The 15017-nt window shown below is 47.1% G+C and overlaps 1 protein-coding gene across 1 annotated transcript in view; it reads left to right on the top strand.

Moving 5' to 3' along the window:
- The window catches only part of RSF1 (remodeling and spacing factor 1), a 502800-nt gene that overhangs the window by 363882 nt on the left and 123901 nt on the right, over window positions 1–15017 (top strand). The gene's annotated exons all lie outside the window — the stretch shown is intronic.

Here is a 15017-nt window from a genome sequence, read left to right as displayed (position 1 = left end):
GTGCTCTCCCGAGTTGTGGCCATGGTAACGTGCAGTCCCCAACTCTCTAGGATTAGCTTTCCTCTCACTGGGTTTGAGACAGGCCTGATTTGAGGGACAAAAGCAGGGGCCTATCTAGGTGCAACATTAATTTGTGACAGGAATGGCCCCTTTGAAGTAAATTGGGTTCCTGGTCCAATCCCAACTGGTCTTTCTTTCTAGGGGGCAAAATCATCACCTTCCCACTACCAGGCCATTGTCTGTACTCTAGGAGCGTCTTTCACACGTAATTCCAGTCAAGGGCAGGCTAGGCAATTGCTGAAATGCTGCTTCGGGCAGGGTAAAAGTAGCTTTCAGAAGTTACATTTACCATGTATTTATGTAAGAACCGACTTTACCATCAGATTGGATATAACATTTTCTAACTGTGGCATCAAGAATTTTCAGTTCTATTAAGGACACGGAGGAGAGGATTATGCTTCTTTTTCTATGCTTTTATTTTTCTCAGCAGCCAATAAAAATACTTTATTTAAAAACTACTTTCCCCAGTAAAACATACTGAACACATGAACAACCATAGAGGATCCCCCCATAAAACCTGGTGACATGAAAACTCGTCCTCTTTCTTTGAAAACTGGATACTTAACAATGCCTCTGACCAGGAGACAGCACGAAAATACAGTCCCAAAGTCCTTAAAACACTGTCAACAGGCGGAGGCCAGAATCAGGCCCTCTGAGGCCACCTAGAAAATCCCACGGGATACTCCAGCTCCAAACGAGAGGATGAAGAACTCCCCGAGAAGAGTGATTCAGTAGAACTTCAAGATTGCTTCTGCCTGTTGCCTAGAGATAAAGAAGAAAAGCCATAAAAACTATTCCACAAAAATCCTGTATACTGATGTCATAACGGGAGGGAATTTAAGCTCAGTACATTCAACATCTCCTCAGGGTGGGATAATCCTCGTCCCCATGTCTTTAATAGAATTGAAAATTCTTGATGCAACAAATGTTATATTCTGTGGATCGTAGGTTCCGATTATGCTTGTTCAAAGCTGTGAGATTATCACTGATGCTATATCCATAATTGGTTTGTAATAAAAGGACTTAAAAGTACATTCAGAGGACCAATCTGTTGCATTCATGATTTTATCCAATCTTGAACCTAGAGAAAAAGATTTTGACTCCATTGATCTATAGCAGAATGAGCGCTGAATACTGAAACATCAATGCCAGCTTCAAAGAGTAGTCAACGTATCCATCTAGCCAGAGTGGCAGAGAAAACTGGTTTGAATGACTTTAGCATGGCGATGAGCAACTGCCCATTAGGGTCCAAACGTAACTCACAGGTAGCTGCCCCATAAGCCTTAAGACAATGTCCCACGCAGAGTTTATAATCCTGGGGAAAAGACGGATAAGAAATCAACCTGGTTATTAGTCTTTGTTCACCTAGAAATAGAAAAACATACTCCCTCTGGAGAAAATTGTCTACCTTCGAGATCCAAAACTTTCACAGGAAATCAGACACAATGACATAGTTAATTTGACCGACAAATGTTTTCGTGACAAATACTTATTATCAGGCAAAGATTTCAGAAATCTGAGCTCTATATCCACATCCTGTATAGAAGAATGTTTAGGTTGAGGAGGTATGGAAAAACGAATACCTCTCAATAGCTTGCACACCAACGGATCTTCTCCGACAGGTTTACCATTAACCTGGCTATCACCTGAAGAAATAGCGGATCTGTAGTTATTCACTGATCTATAGGCTAGCCCTGACTCCGCTAAAGAAGACAATATATTGATTATGAAACACACATCTGCCTGAGAGGGATTCAAAGCCCTTTCGTTACACCAGTTATCTAATATCCGCCATGATAAAGCATATCATCTGTGGGTATTACTGGACCATGATTGTTCGATGTAAGCAGCAGCTTGTGGCAAAATGCCTGGCAGTTTCCATCTACCCCATAAACCCTCCAGGCCACCAACCGCAATTGCTCCAAGAGGATCAGAGGATGTGGAAGGACTCCTGGGTCCAACAACAGATTCTGACAATGAGGAATGAGAAGGGGAGATCCGAAGGGCATCTCCAATACCAAAGGGAACCATGTCTAAGCCCTCCATAGAGGCGTCACCAACACAAGGTCCGCTTTCTGATGACGTACCTGGGAATCATACTAAACGATGGAAAGGCATACTCCTTGTGGGATGACGAATCCTGCAAGAACGCATCTGTTACTAGGGCTTCCGGATCTGGACACCAACTGAAAAAGGCAGGAATTTGCCGGTTGAGCCGGGAGGCGAACAGATCTACTGAGCATGGACCCCAGCAGCGATCGAGGAGAGCAAAAACCCAAGGGTGTAGCCTCCAATCACGGAAATCCCAAAGATGACTGGAGTACCAATCTTTGGTCCCCGTCAAGTTTTCTGCAGTGATCGAGATCCGGTGTTGCAGGCAATATTGCCATAGATCCTTGGCAACCTCTGCCAAGATCTCATACCCCCCACTCTGTTGACATACCGGATCGCTGAAACGTTGTCCATTCTCAACAGTATGCAACAATCCGACTTGACAGGAGACAGGCTCCTGATCGCAAAGAAACCTGCCAGCAGCTACATGCAGTTGATAAGGAGTTGAAGCCTGGACTCCGACCAAGGACCTCCTGTGGAGAGAGGACCGCATCTGACACCCCAACCTCACCTCCTGGCATCCGATTCTAGAATGACATCCGGGGCACTGCCAAAAATCTCCCTGCCATTCCAGGCTTCCATGTGGATCAACCACCAATTCATCTCCATCCTGGCCTCATGCGAGAGTTAAATCTGGTCTGCATACGCTAATCTCTTCTGCAGTGGCTCTATCTTGAGATGCTGAAGAGCCCTGTAATGAATGGGACCCGGGAATATTGCCTGGATGGACAAGGCCAAAAGGCCCACAATCCCAGCAACTGATCTCAATGATATTGTCTGGACTCGCAAGGCAGACCTCCATTCCCTCTTGATGTTCTGAATCTTTTGATGAGGGAGGATCAATTGGGACAACACTGAATCTATCTGGAACCCCAAGAATTCCATCCATTGGGATGGAACCAGACAGGACTTTGGTTGATTGATGACAAACCCTAAATTCTGTAAAAGTTGAATTGGCCACAACAGGTGTTGAGTAGCAGTCTAGAGGGTCCTGAGCCATCAGAATTAAGTCTTTGAGGTATACTATTAACCTGATGCTTTTGGCGCAAAGAGCCTCCACCACTGGTCTCATCAACTTGGTGAAGCACCATGGGGCAGACGAGGGGCCAAAGGGAAGTACCTTGTACTCGTAACATTAACCCTGCCAGAAGAATTATAGAAAGCACCTGTGAGGGGCGAAAATGGGTACTGACAGATAAGCGTCCTTTAGATCCAACCGGACCATCCAGTCGCCCTCTTTAAGCAGATCGCTCAAAAGATGGATTCCCTCCATCTTGAAGTGACTGTAAAATATCCAAGAATGGACATTCTTGCGATTGAGCACCAAACAAGATCCTCTGCCCCGTTTGCTGGCCAAGAAAAATGAAACTGACAAAGCCCTTTGGATGGGGACTGGACAGACAGATTGCATCCTTCTGGAGTAACTCTTGAACTTCCTCCGTTATGAGTTTATTGATTGTGTAGGGAAAAATATAGCTCTGTGGAGGAGAAGTCTGAAATGGGGAACTGTAGAACTCCAGCTTGTACCCCCAAACTGACTCCAGAACCCAGGGATCCTGGGTCAGAAGTGCCCAATTGTGCACAAAATACTAGATCCTTCCCCCTCAATACCACCTCTGAAAAGGGTAAAATGCTCACCTGAATATCCTGACTCTTGGGTACCTCTCTATTGGCCTCTGCCATAACCCCTACGGAATCGTTGACGTCCTCCGCAGGACGGGAGGGGTAGACAGTCTGGTCGGATGACTGATCTTGCCAGTTACTGCGAGAGTGGTTGAAGTTCTCAAGTGTGGGACCATGGCCCTGCCCTTCCAAAAATGGTGTTGCGAAATACCTTTTTTAGTGACAGGTGTACCTTGTCCAAAGTATTATTGGTTGCAGCAAATTTCGCTAAGTCTTTAATGAAAGGACCTCCGAAGGCGAGACCCTGCGCCACAGGCCCAGACTCGGAGGATGCTAAATCATTCAGTTTACGGTCAATGTGCATTAGGATAGATCTCTGTCTTTCTTTTGACATTGTACAGTGGTGTTACCCAACTGGCAGACTGCACGTTGCGCCCAACCAATCCTTGGACTGAAAACCGAGTTTTAGTATCTTTGTAAGTGGTCCTGAAATGTCCAATTACTTGTCCTGACAAGAATGCCTGGCTCTTTTGAGACCCTTCATGGGATCTCTGGCCCACTTCTTCATGAAGTTTACCATTGTCGGATCAACCTCATGAATATCATAAACTTTTCAAGCCAGGTCTGGTCTGGGACATTCAGAGCGAACCCTCATCGTGACCTCTTTGTCGAAACCTTGCAGAAGGTGAGATTGAACGTAACTAGAAACCTCTGGCAGGGGAGTCCAGTTGGTGGACCGGGGGTGCACAATCTCCGTTGGATCGAATGTGAGAACCTTAGGGGGGCTTGGACTGCCATCCGATCCGTGATCATGACACGTTTTCTTGATGGGGACTGGAGCGGCATCTTGATTGCTGTCCGATGAATCATTGGAGGAATCAGACCTGGGTCGGGCAACTTGGGAGACTCGTCAGACGTTGAAGCTTGGTGTTGGGAATGGCTGTACCCATGCTCCTCCATGATTGAAGCTGAAAACTGTTTGAAAACGTCACAGTGCCAATGCATCCCCTTAGACTTCCCTTTAGCCTTGCCCTCAGATGGACTGGCCGGTTTAGAGCAGGGAGAGGGGGGAGCCAGCCCTGCTGGCAAGCAAATCCCTTAAGTTGCGAGGTCAGGGGGCCTAGGGCCTTAGCCAAGGCCTTGTTGACTGACAGCTGCATATTATTATCTATTGCTCTGACAAGGTTATCTTCCAACGAAGTACCAAAATCCTGATATTCACCTCTATCCGCCTTATAAGGATCATATTAGGCTATGGTGTGAGGCCAGCAGTAAATACAACACCAAAATAGCTGAAATGCAATAAGCAAGGGGAAGTGTGGCCCCTGCAGGTGAAAGTTAGTTTAAGAAGTGGAGGGAGACACCTGCTCAACACTCTAGGCAGATCCTATGCCACATTTTACAACCCTGGACACTCTCTGATGTCCCAGGGTGTAAGGAGACAAAATATGCACAGAGGAGGGAGCAAACGCACTGAGGGAGAAAAAACTAGCTTTGAACGGTGAAGAGCACCAGTCGACGCTGCCCAAGCCTCCTCGCCGCTGCACTACATGTGCAGCATTAGTGCGCATTAATGTGCATGCACGCGCGCATCAGTGAAGCCCTGAAGGATTAGCACACAGGATAGCGGCCGACCAAGATGGTGGCCGCGATCGGCTCCTTCTCCCGCTCTACAACAAAGAGGCACGTGAGGAGCCTCATGACCTTGGAGGCTGTAGCGCTCCACAACCTGAAAGGCAAATAATGATACTAGCGCAAGACGAGTTTTGATGTCACCAGGTTTTATAGGTGGGATCCTCTAAGGGTGGTCGTGTGATCAGTATGTTTTACTGGGAAATGTAGTTTTGTTAATAAAGAATTTTCATTGGCTGCTGTGAAAAATAAAAGCATAGAAAGAGAAGCATAATCTGAGCCTCCGGTCCTGACATAGAATTTCAAAGTCTTTGAATGGAGTCTATTATTGGAACAAGTCAACCGTTTTAGATTTAAGCATATAATCTATACTTTGACTTTTTCCTGTGTACCAGCTACAGCCTGACTAGTGACAGTGTAGTTTTGGGGGTAGTCACTGAAAGATCATGGCATTTCAAATGTCACATTTGTTCCATCTTTACATATGTTACACATTACCTTCTGGGTAGCAAGGTGTGCTTAGAGTTGACCTATTTAATATTTAAAGTCAGGTTTTCCCACCTGTCAGAAGGGTGATTCTTGACATGTATGTGCAGCCGGATTCAGTGTACCAGGCTACAGAGGAATGAGCTGAAGCAATGTTTTTACTGTTTTTGTGGTGGATGGCACAATAGGTGAGGCAGTCCCCAAGTGACATTTAACTTTCCATCATGTGTGTATTTCTGCCCCATATACTGTTACCTTACAGGAAAGTTAAATATGCCAAACAGGTTTTAAGCCAATTTCCACATGTTAAATAGTCAGAGCACACGCACTGGGCCCTGGATACCAATGTCCCAGGGTCAAGAGTTCAAGATTACCAGCAAGTGCACCCCCAAAAAATGAATACCTGTGGATAACCTTCCAAAAAGGGGTCACTTTGCAGCACTAATTGTGTATTCAGGTAGGAGATTTATTCTCATTCTAAGCTATTCATCTTTGCAAGATCAAAAAAATGTGTAATGTTGAATTGAGTAATAACAATCCATGATACTTACAGTGCTTCAAAATGGCAAAACAGTGATTTGAAATGCTACATTAAAATATATATATTTTATTTATTGTTTTAAACACTGAGGCTTGAGGGATCAGGGTAAACGTCTTAAGCTCGGCTTTGAAAAGCTGTGCCACCCCACCCTTTTAGGTTTGTTGTTTGCTCAACTGTTTTAAGTTTGTCCCCTTATGAACGTGGCAGTTTTTGAGTCCCCTAGAGTTACTCCACATTTATGCAAAGTACATATACCAGTAAACCTATGCTTCATTAATCAGGGATGCAACCAAAATGTACCCCCAGGGATTGGCATTAAAGTCTACTTCCACTTCTTACCCTGCTCTAGACTGACCAAACGTTTGCTGGCAGCTAGATATATTTCAGGGATGCAGACCTTCTTGCTTGCAACACTGGTGAGGATGCTGTGTACTGGCCCTCTCTTGTAAAATTGGCACAGTCCTCCGTAACTGGGTTCCTTGCATTGTTTATGTCTTTAGAAGGGAGAGAGTTGCCTACACTTGATGTGTAAGCATAGTGTTAGGATACTGAATAATGATTAGTGTTAATTTAGGACACTACAATAGTGTTCACACAATGGTTGTTTCCCTGCAAATTTTCTTTAATATTTAGCGGATTGACCAAGCTGTGTGTCTTTTGTCCTAGCTACTGTCTTCCTCTGCCCTGGTACTCCTTTGTAATGGGGTGGAAGCAGCTAACAAAGTAATTTCCCTGGAATTTAGATCACAAATTCCCTATTCCAGTTTTGCACTGACAATTTGTCATAACTACGCCTTTATTTCTGATGGATACTTCTAAGCATAGATTCCTCACCTTAAGAATTTCCCCAGGTTGCCGACTGGATCTGGAGGTTGTTGTAGCAGTGTCCAGAGCCCGCCTTGGTGGTGGCTTAATATAGATCCTGTGGGACCCTATTGTACAATTACTATGTGTGATCAATCCCAGGTAATGAGCCAAACCAAAGAGTAATTTGATACTGCCAAAATGACAACCATACACATCTATTAAATGAATACTGAAGATCTCTTATTCTCGCACACATGAGGTTATTATTCATATAACCCATTGTAAAGGTGCAACATAAGGTGGAATAAGTATAGACAACGCTCGGGAAGCCAAAAATATATGTACAAAAATGTGTAAAAACATTGAGGCAACATCCAAGTTAGATATACTTAATCTAAACAACGCCATTCCTGGAATCGATTTTATAGGTAATCCTGATTAGGAACAATCATAAGTCTGTCAAGAGCTACTCTACTGTATGTATTCAAATACACTGCATCATATGTTATGTATTGGAACTTGTAACAAACTTACACACAAACAACCGTGTACCCCTTATCCTTCCCCTCCCTCTTTCCATTCCAGTTCAGTTGTACAACCCAATAAAAAAATATATATAAAAAATATATAAGACCACCAAGGACGAGTGTCTGTGTTTAAACCCGGAAAGTATGTCTCATCAGGACAGTGTGATCTGTTTAAGGCACCTTTCTCTCTGTATCACTTTGTCGTGAATATGAGTCGAAATCCACTCCTATCCAAAAAATCCCATTGAATAAGTATCCTCCATGTTAGTTAGTAGAATCTATCAAATAAAAGGCCTAACACAGGACAGTCGGAATCCATAGTCACAGGTGAAAGATCTGTGCCGTACCCAGGGCTTCTGAGACTGTACAATTGTCCTCTGATCAGACTTTCACTTCAGAAGCACCTCTGTGTCAGCAAGAAGGCATGGTCCCGCATCAGTCGGTTGAGTGGTGACAATTGCATTCTTTTGACTTGGAGGCTAAGGTGGTTGATATCATCCTTGTGGTGAAATATCCTTCCACTAAGTCTGTCTCTGTTTTGGGGTGAGGGGGAAACAAATGTGTTGCTTGCTGCATGGCCCGAGACACTTATCCCTATTTAGCAAAACATTTAGATGTTTTAGAAGTTGTTTTGTTTGTTCTTTCGTTTGCCCAGCAAGGTCTTGCGGTGGGCAGGTGGAAATGTCATCTGTTGGCCCTTTCAGCCTTCTTGTGTTTGCTTGATCAACGGTTAAGTCTCTGGTTGTCCTGCGCTTTCTAAAAGGTTTGTCTCTAATGTTTCTCTACAAACCATTTGTTATGCCCCAGTGGGACCCGCACACGGTCTTAATTTTTTGTGAGTGTATGCCTTCAACCCAATGGACAGCTGCTTTGTTCAGTACTAAAGTCTGAATACCATCTTCCTCATAGTAATTACGTCAGTAAGTCGAGTGCTGCAGTACAATGGTGTGCATGTTATTGTGCTGGTAATTGGTCGCACTATGGTTGGCAGTTCAGTCCCAATTCCACTGCTGTTACATTATTAGTTTAGTCTTTAGTATATTATGGAATGCTTTATACCATATTAACTTCGAGGCTTCTGACTTAACACCTGCTATCCTGGAAAAATCTGTAAAGAAAAGAAAGGACATAGACCTACATGAACCTTTGCATGTTTGGAAGAATGTATAGAAAACTGAAACTTTACTTGTGTAAGCATGTTTCTGATGGATACAACTACCTGTGGATTCCTCACCTTATGAATTCGTCCTTGTGCCAGCATCCGACGGAAAGTCTTCTTCCTAGCTGTCCACGTCGACGAGGACATCATAATGGCACGGCTCCACGTGACTCCGTCTGACGTCACCGTGCCAATAAGAGGTCCTCGTCGGCATACTGACGTCAGTTTTCCTTTTTTCCGTGCCTTCGACGCCAACGGTTTTTCTTCCTGGCTCGTTGAGTACTGTTGCGCTTTTTGGTGGTTACACTGTCGCCTCCAAAGAAGTCCAGTTTTAAGCCATGTAGAGAATGTGGGGGTCGGATGTCAGTGACCGATCCACATTCGGGTTGTATTTGGTGCCTTAGTTCTGAGCATGACGTTGAAGGATGCTCGTCGTGCCAGAGTATGAACCCTAAGGCTCTAAAAGAGCGTGAGCTGAAGCTTTTTCTGGCGAAAGCAAAGAAGAAGGGCCATAAGAGGGATTCCTCCCATGCTTCACCAAAGAAGCATAAGAAGCGGCGTCATCGTGATTCACGGCGCCATCATGACTCTGCACCGGTCTGAGCTGAGCCGATCGAGGTCGAGGTCTCCGTCTTCTCGACGCCAAAAGACATGGGAGATGAGCCCTACTGTGATTCCTCAGCCCAGGAGTCCGGAGTTATTGCCGGCACCGTTGGTATTTGAGGTTGCTCATCATAGTCCTCAATTTTCACCGGCGTCGAGGGAGCCTGATGTACAGCAGTCATCTACTCAGCAATATCCTGCTTTCCAGGCTGCATTTTTTAATGCAATGTATGCCGTTTTTCAGTCCATGGCCCCTGCTGGTGCACCGGCGGGTCCCACGGGGCCACTGGCATTAGATTTGGGCTCTCCGGCACCGTATAAGGCGGCTCCATTCATGCCTTTTTGTCTGGCGGAGAATGTCGGATCGGCGCTGAGGATATCTCCTTGTGGGATCACCACCTGTGACGGTGGCTCTACCATCGCGTCAGCCGACGCCATCGCCGCACCATTCGGCGTCAATGACGTCTCCTTCTAGGATGGCTCCATCGCCTTCCAACCAACCGACTCCGCGGAGGTCATCGTTGGACTCTGTGTCGGCGCCGGCGCCGGGTGATGCTAAGAGTCACCCATCTCTTCCTGGGCCTTTCCGAGATTCGAAGTCTTTGGCGTCGATGGATTCATTATTGACGCCAGCTTTGGAGACACACTTTCGGTCTCGTAGGAAGGCTTTATGACTTTTGGAGGAGGAAGATTACAGACAGTTGGAGGAAGGTGAGATTGAGCCTTCGGATGAATACCAAGGTCTGGCCACTGCAAGCGGGCTGGATACTTCCCCGGAGTGGGACATTGCGTCTCCGGGGGAGTTTACAGAAGAGGCCGCATCCTTCCATATGGTGGTCAGGAAGGCAGCAGAGTTTCTTGACTTGCCATTGTCTGTGGCGGAGGTGAAAACTAACCTGCTCACGGAGGTGTTGCATCCTTCTGCGTCCAGTGCTGATCCTTTGCTGCCCTTCAATGAGGCTTTAACTGAGTGTAGGAAGTTGGCTCTGTATGTATTATTTCAAAGTAAGAAATAGCATGCACAGAGTCCAAGGGTTCCCCTTAGAGGTAAGATAGTGGCAAAAAGAGATAATTCTAATGCTCTATTTTGTGGTAGTGTGGTCGAGCAGTAGGCTTATCAGAGGGTAGTGTTAAGCATTTGTTGTACACACACAGGCAATACATGGGGAACACACACTCAAAGACAATTCCAGGCCAAAAGGTTTTTATATAGAAAAATATCTTTTCTTAGTTTATTTTAAGAACCACAGGTTCAAGATTTACATGTAATACTTCAAATGACAGGTATTTCACTTAGGAACTTTAAGAACCTTGAATTCGCAAAATAGCATATACAGTTTTCACACAAATGGCAATAAGTTATTTTAAAACTAGACACTGTGCAATTTTCAACAGTTCCTGGTGGAGGTAAGTGTTTGTTAGTTTTGCAGGTAAGTAAACCACCTACATAGTTCAAAGTTGGGTCCAAGGTAGCCCACCGTTGGGGGTTCAGGGCAACCCCAAAGTTACCACACCAGCAGCTCAGGGCCGGTCAGGTGCAGAGGTCAAAGTGGTGCCCAAAACACACAGGCTTCAATGGAGAAGGGGGTGCCCCGGTTCCAGTCTGCCAGCAGGTAAGTACCCGCGTCTTCGGAGGGCAGACCAGGGGGGTTTTGTAGGGCACTGGGGGGGACAAAAGTCAGCACAAAAAGTACACCCTCAGCGGCACGGGGGCGGCCGGGTGCAGTGTGCAAACAGGCGTCGGGTTTGCAATGTAATCCAATGGGAGACCTAGGGGTCTCTTCAGCGATGCAGGTAGGCAAGGGGGGTGGGGGGGCTCCTCGGGGTAGCCACCACCTGGGCAAGGGAGAGGGCCACCTGGGGGTCGCTCCTGCACTGGAGGTCGGATCCTTCAGGTCCTGGGGGCTGCGGATGCAGTGTCCTTACCAGGCGTCGGGTCTTTGAAGCAGGCAGTCGCGGTCAGGGGGAGCCTCTGGATTCCCTCTGCAGGCGTCACTGTGGGGTGCTCAGGGGGGTCAACTCTGGCTACTCACGGGCTCGCAGTCACCGGGGAGTCCTCCCTGTAGTGTTTGTTCTCCACAAGTCGCGCCGGGGGCGTCGGGTGCAGAGTGCCAAGTCTCACGCTTCCGGCGGGAAACGTGTTGTTTTCAAAAGTTGCTTCTTTGTTGCAAAGTTGCAGTCTTTGGGGAACAGAGCCGCTGTCCTCGGGAGTTCTTGGTCCTTTTAGATGCAGGGTAGTCCTCTGAGGCTTCAGAGGTCGCTGGACCCTGTGGAACGCTTCGCTGGAGCAGTTCTTTTGAAGTTGGGAGACAGGCCGGTAGAGCTGGGGCCAAAGTAGTTGGTGTCTACGTCTTCACTGCAGGTTTTTCAGCTCAGCAGTCCTTCTTCGTCTTAGGTTGCAGGAATCTATCTTGCTGTGTTCTGGGAGCCCCTAAATACTCAATTTAGGGGTGTGTTTAGGTCTGGGGGGTTAGTAGCCAATGGCTACACCCTCTTTGTGCCTCCTCCCTGAGGGGAGGGGGGCACACCCCTATCCCTATTGGGGGAATCCTCCATTTGCAAGATGGAGGATTTCTAAAAGTCAAGAGTCACCACAGCTCAGGACACCTTAGTGGCTGTCCTGACTGGCCAGTGACTCCTCCTTGTTTTTCTCATTACCTCCTCCGGCCTTGCCGCCAAAAGTGGGGCCATGGCCGGAGGGGGCGGGCAACTCCACTAGCTGGAGTGCCCTGGGATGTTGTAACAAAGGGGGTGAGCCTTTGAGGCTCACCACCAGGTGTTACAGTTCCTGCAGGGGGAGGTGAGAGGCACCTCCACCCAGTACAGGCTTTGTTACTAGCCACAGAGTGACAAAGGCACTCTCCCCATGTGGCCAGCAACATGTCTGGTGTGTGGCAGGCTGCTACAACTAGTCAGCCCACACTGGTAGTCGGATATGGTTTCAGGGGGCATCTCTAAGATGCCCTCTGGGGTGTATTTCACAATAAAATGTACACTGGCATCAGTGTGCATTTATTGTGCTGAGAAGTTTGATACGAAACTTCTCAGTTTTCAGTGTAGCCATTATGGTGCTATGGAGTTCGTGTATGACAGACTCCCAGACCATATACTCTTATGGCTACCCTGCACTTACAATGTCTAAGGTTTTGCTTAGACACTGTAGGGGCATAGTGCTCATGCACGTATGCCCTCACCTATGGTATAGTGCACCCTGCCTTAGGGCTGTAGGGCCTGCTAGAGGGGTGACTCATCTATACCTGTACGCAGTGTGAGGTTGGCATGGCACCCTGAGGGGAGTGCCATGATGACGTAGTCATTTTATCCCCACCAGCACACACAAGCTGGCAAGCAGTGTGTCTGTGCTAAGTGAGGGGTCCCCAGGGTGGCATAAGACATGCTGCAGCCCTTAGAGACCTTCCCTGGCATCAGGGCCCTTGGTACCAGGGGTACCAGTTATAAGGGACTTACCTGGATGCCAGGGTGTGCCAATTGTGGAAACAAAGGTACAGGTTTAGGGAAAGAACACTGGTGCTGGGGCCTGGTTAGCAGGCCTCAGCACACTTTCAAATCATAACTTGGCATCAGCAAAGGCAAAAAGTCAGGGGGTAACCATGCCAAGGAGGCATTTCCTTACACAACCCCCCCCCCCCCCCCAAACGAAAGAGGATGAGACTAACCTTTCCCAAGAGAGTCTTCATTTTCTAAGTGGAAGAACCTGGAAAGGCCATCTGCATTGTCATGGGCAGTCCCAGGTCTGTGTTCCACTATAAAGTCCATTCCCTGTAGGGAGATGGACCACCTCAACAGTTTTGGATTTTCACCTTTCATTTGCATTAGCCATCTTAGAGGTCTGTGGTCAGTTTGAACTACAAAGTGAGTACCAAAGAGGTATGGTCTCAGCTTCTTCAGGGACCAAACCACAGCAAAGGTCTCCCTCTCAATGGCACTCCAACGCTGCTCCCTGGGGAGTAACCTCCTGCTAATGAAAGCAACAGGCTGATCAAGGCCATCATCATTTGTTTGGGACAAAACTGCCCCTATCCCATGTTCAGAGGCATCAGTCTGCACAATGAACTGCTTGGAGTAATCTGGAGCTTTGAGAACTGGTGCTGTGCACATAGCTTGTTTCAGGGTGTCAAAGGCCTGTTGGCATTCTACAGTCCAGTTTACCTTCTTGGGCATTTTCTTGGAGGTAAGTTCTGTGAGGGCTGTCACTATGGATCCATATCCCTTCACAAACCTCCTGTAATACCCAGTCAAGCCAAGGAATGCCCTGACTTGAGTCTGGGTTTTTGGAGCTGCCCAGTCCAGAATAGTCTGGATTTTAGGCTGGAGTGGCTGAACTTGGCTTCCACCTACAAGGTGTCCCAAGTAAACCACAGTTCCCTGCCCTATCTGGCATTTGGATGCTTTGATAGAGAGGCCTAGAGATTGCAGGGCCTTCAAAACCTTCTTCAGGTGGACCAGGTGATCCTGCCAGCTAGAGCTAAAGACAGCAATATCGTCAAGATAAGCTGCACTAAAGGACTCCAAGCCAGCAAGGACTTGATTCACCAACCTTTGGAAGGTGGCAGGGGCATTCTTTAAACCAAAGGGCATAACAGTTAACTGATAATGACCATCAGGTGTGGAGAATGCTGTCTTTTCTTTTGCTCCTGGTGCCATTTTGATTTGCCAGTACCCTGCTATCAAGTCAAAGGTACTTAAGTATTTGGCAGCACCTAGTTTGTCTATCAGTTCGTCTGCCCTTGGAATGGGATGGGCATCTGTCTTGGTGACAGAATTAAGTCCTCTGTAGTCCACACAGAACCTCATCTCTCTCTTTCCATCTTTGGTGTGAGGTTTGGGGACTAAGACCACTGGGCTAGCCCAGGGCTGTCAGAGTTTTCAATGACTCCCAATTCCAGCATCTTGTGGACTTCCACATTGATGCCTTCCTTAACTTGGTCAGACTGTCTGCAAATTTTGTTTTTGACAGGCGTGCTGTCTCCTGTGTCCACATCATGGGTACACAGGTGTGTCTGACCAGGGGTTAGGGAAAAGAGCTCAGCAAACTGTTGCAGGACTTTCCTACAGTCAGATTGCTGTTGGCCAGAGAGGGTGTCTGAATAGATCACTCCATCTACTGAACCATCTTTAGGGTCTGTGGAGAGGGGATCAGGGAGAGGTTCACTCTCAGCTTCCTGGTCCTCATCTGTTACCATCAACAGATTCACATCTGCCCTGCCATGGATGAGTTTTAGGCGGTTCACATGGATCACCCTTTTGGGGGTCCTGCTAGTGCCTAGGTCCACCAGGTAGGTGACCTGACTCTTCCTTTCTAGCACTGGGTAAGGGCCACTCCATCTGTCATGAAGTGCCCTGGGAGCCACAGGCTCCAGAACCCAGACTTTCTGCCCTGGCTGAAACTCAACCATAGCAGCCTTTTGGTCATAATACAACTTCTGGAGTTGTTGGCTGGCCTCAA

The sequence above is a fragment of the Pleurodeles waltl genome, chromosome 8 (genome assembly GCF_031143425.1).
Source record: "Pleurodeles waltl isolate 20211129_DDA chromosome 8, aPleWal1.hap1.20221129, whole genome shotgun sequence".
Classification (NCBI taxonomy): Eukaryota; Metazoa; Chordata; class Amphibia; order Caudata; family Salamandridae; genus Pleurodeles; species Pleurodeles waltl.
This window is presented reverse-complemented; position numbering and strand designations above follow the sequence as displayed.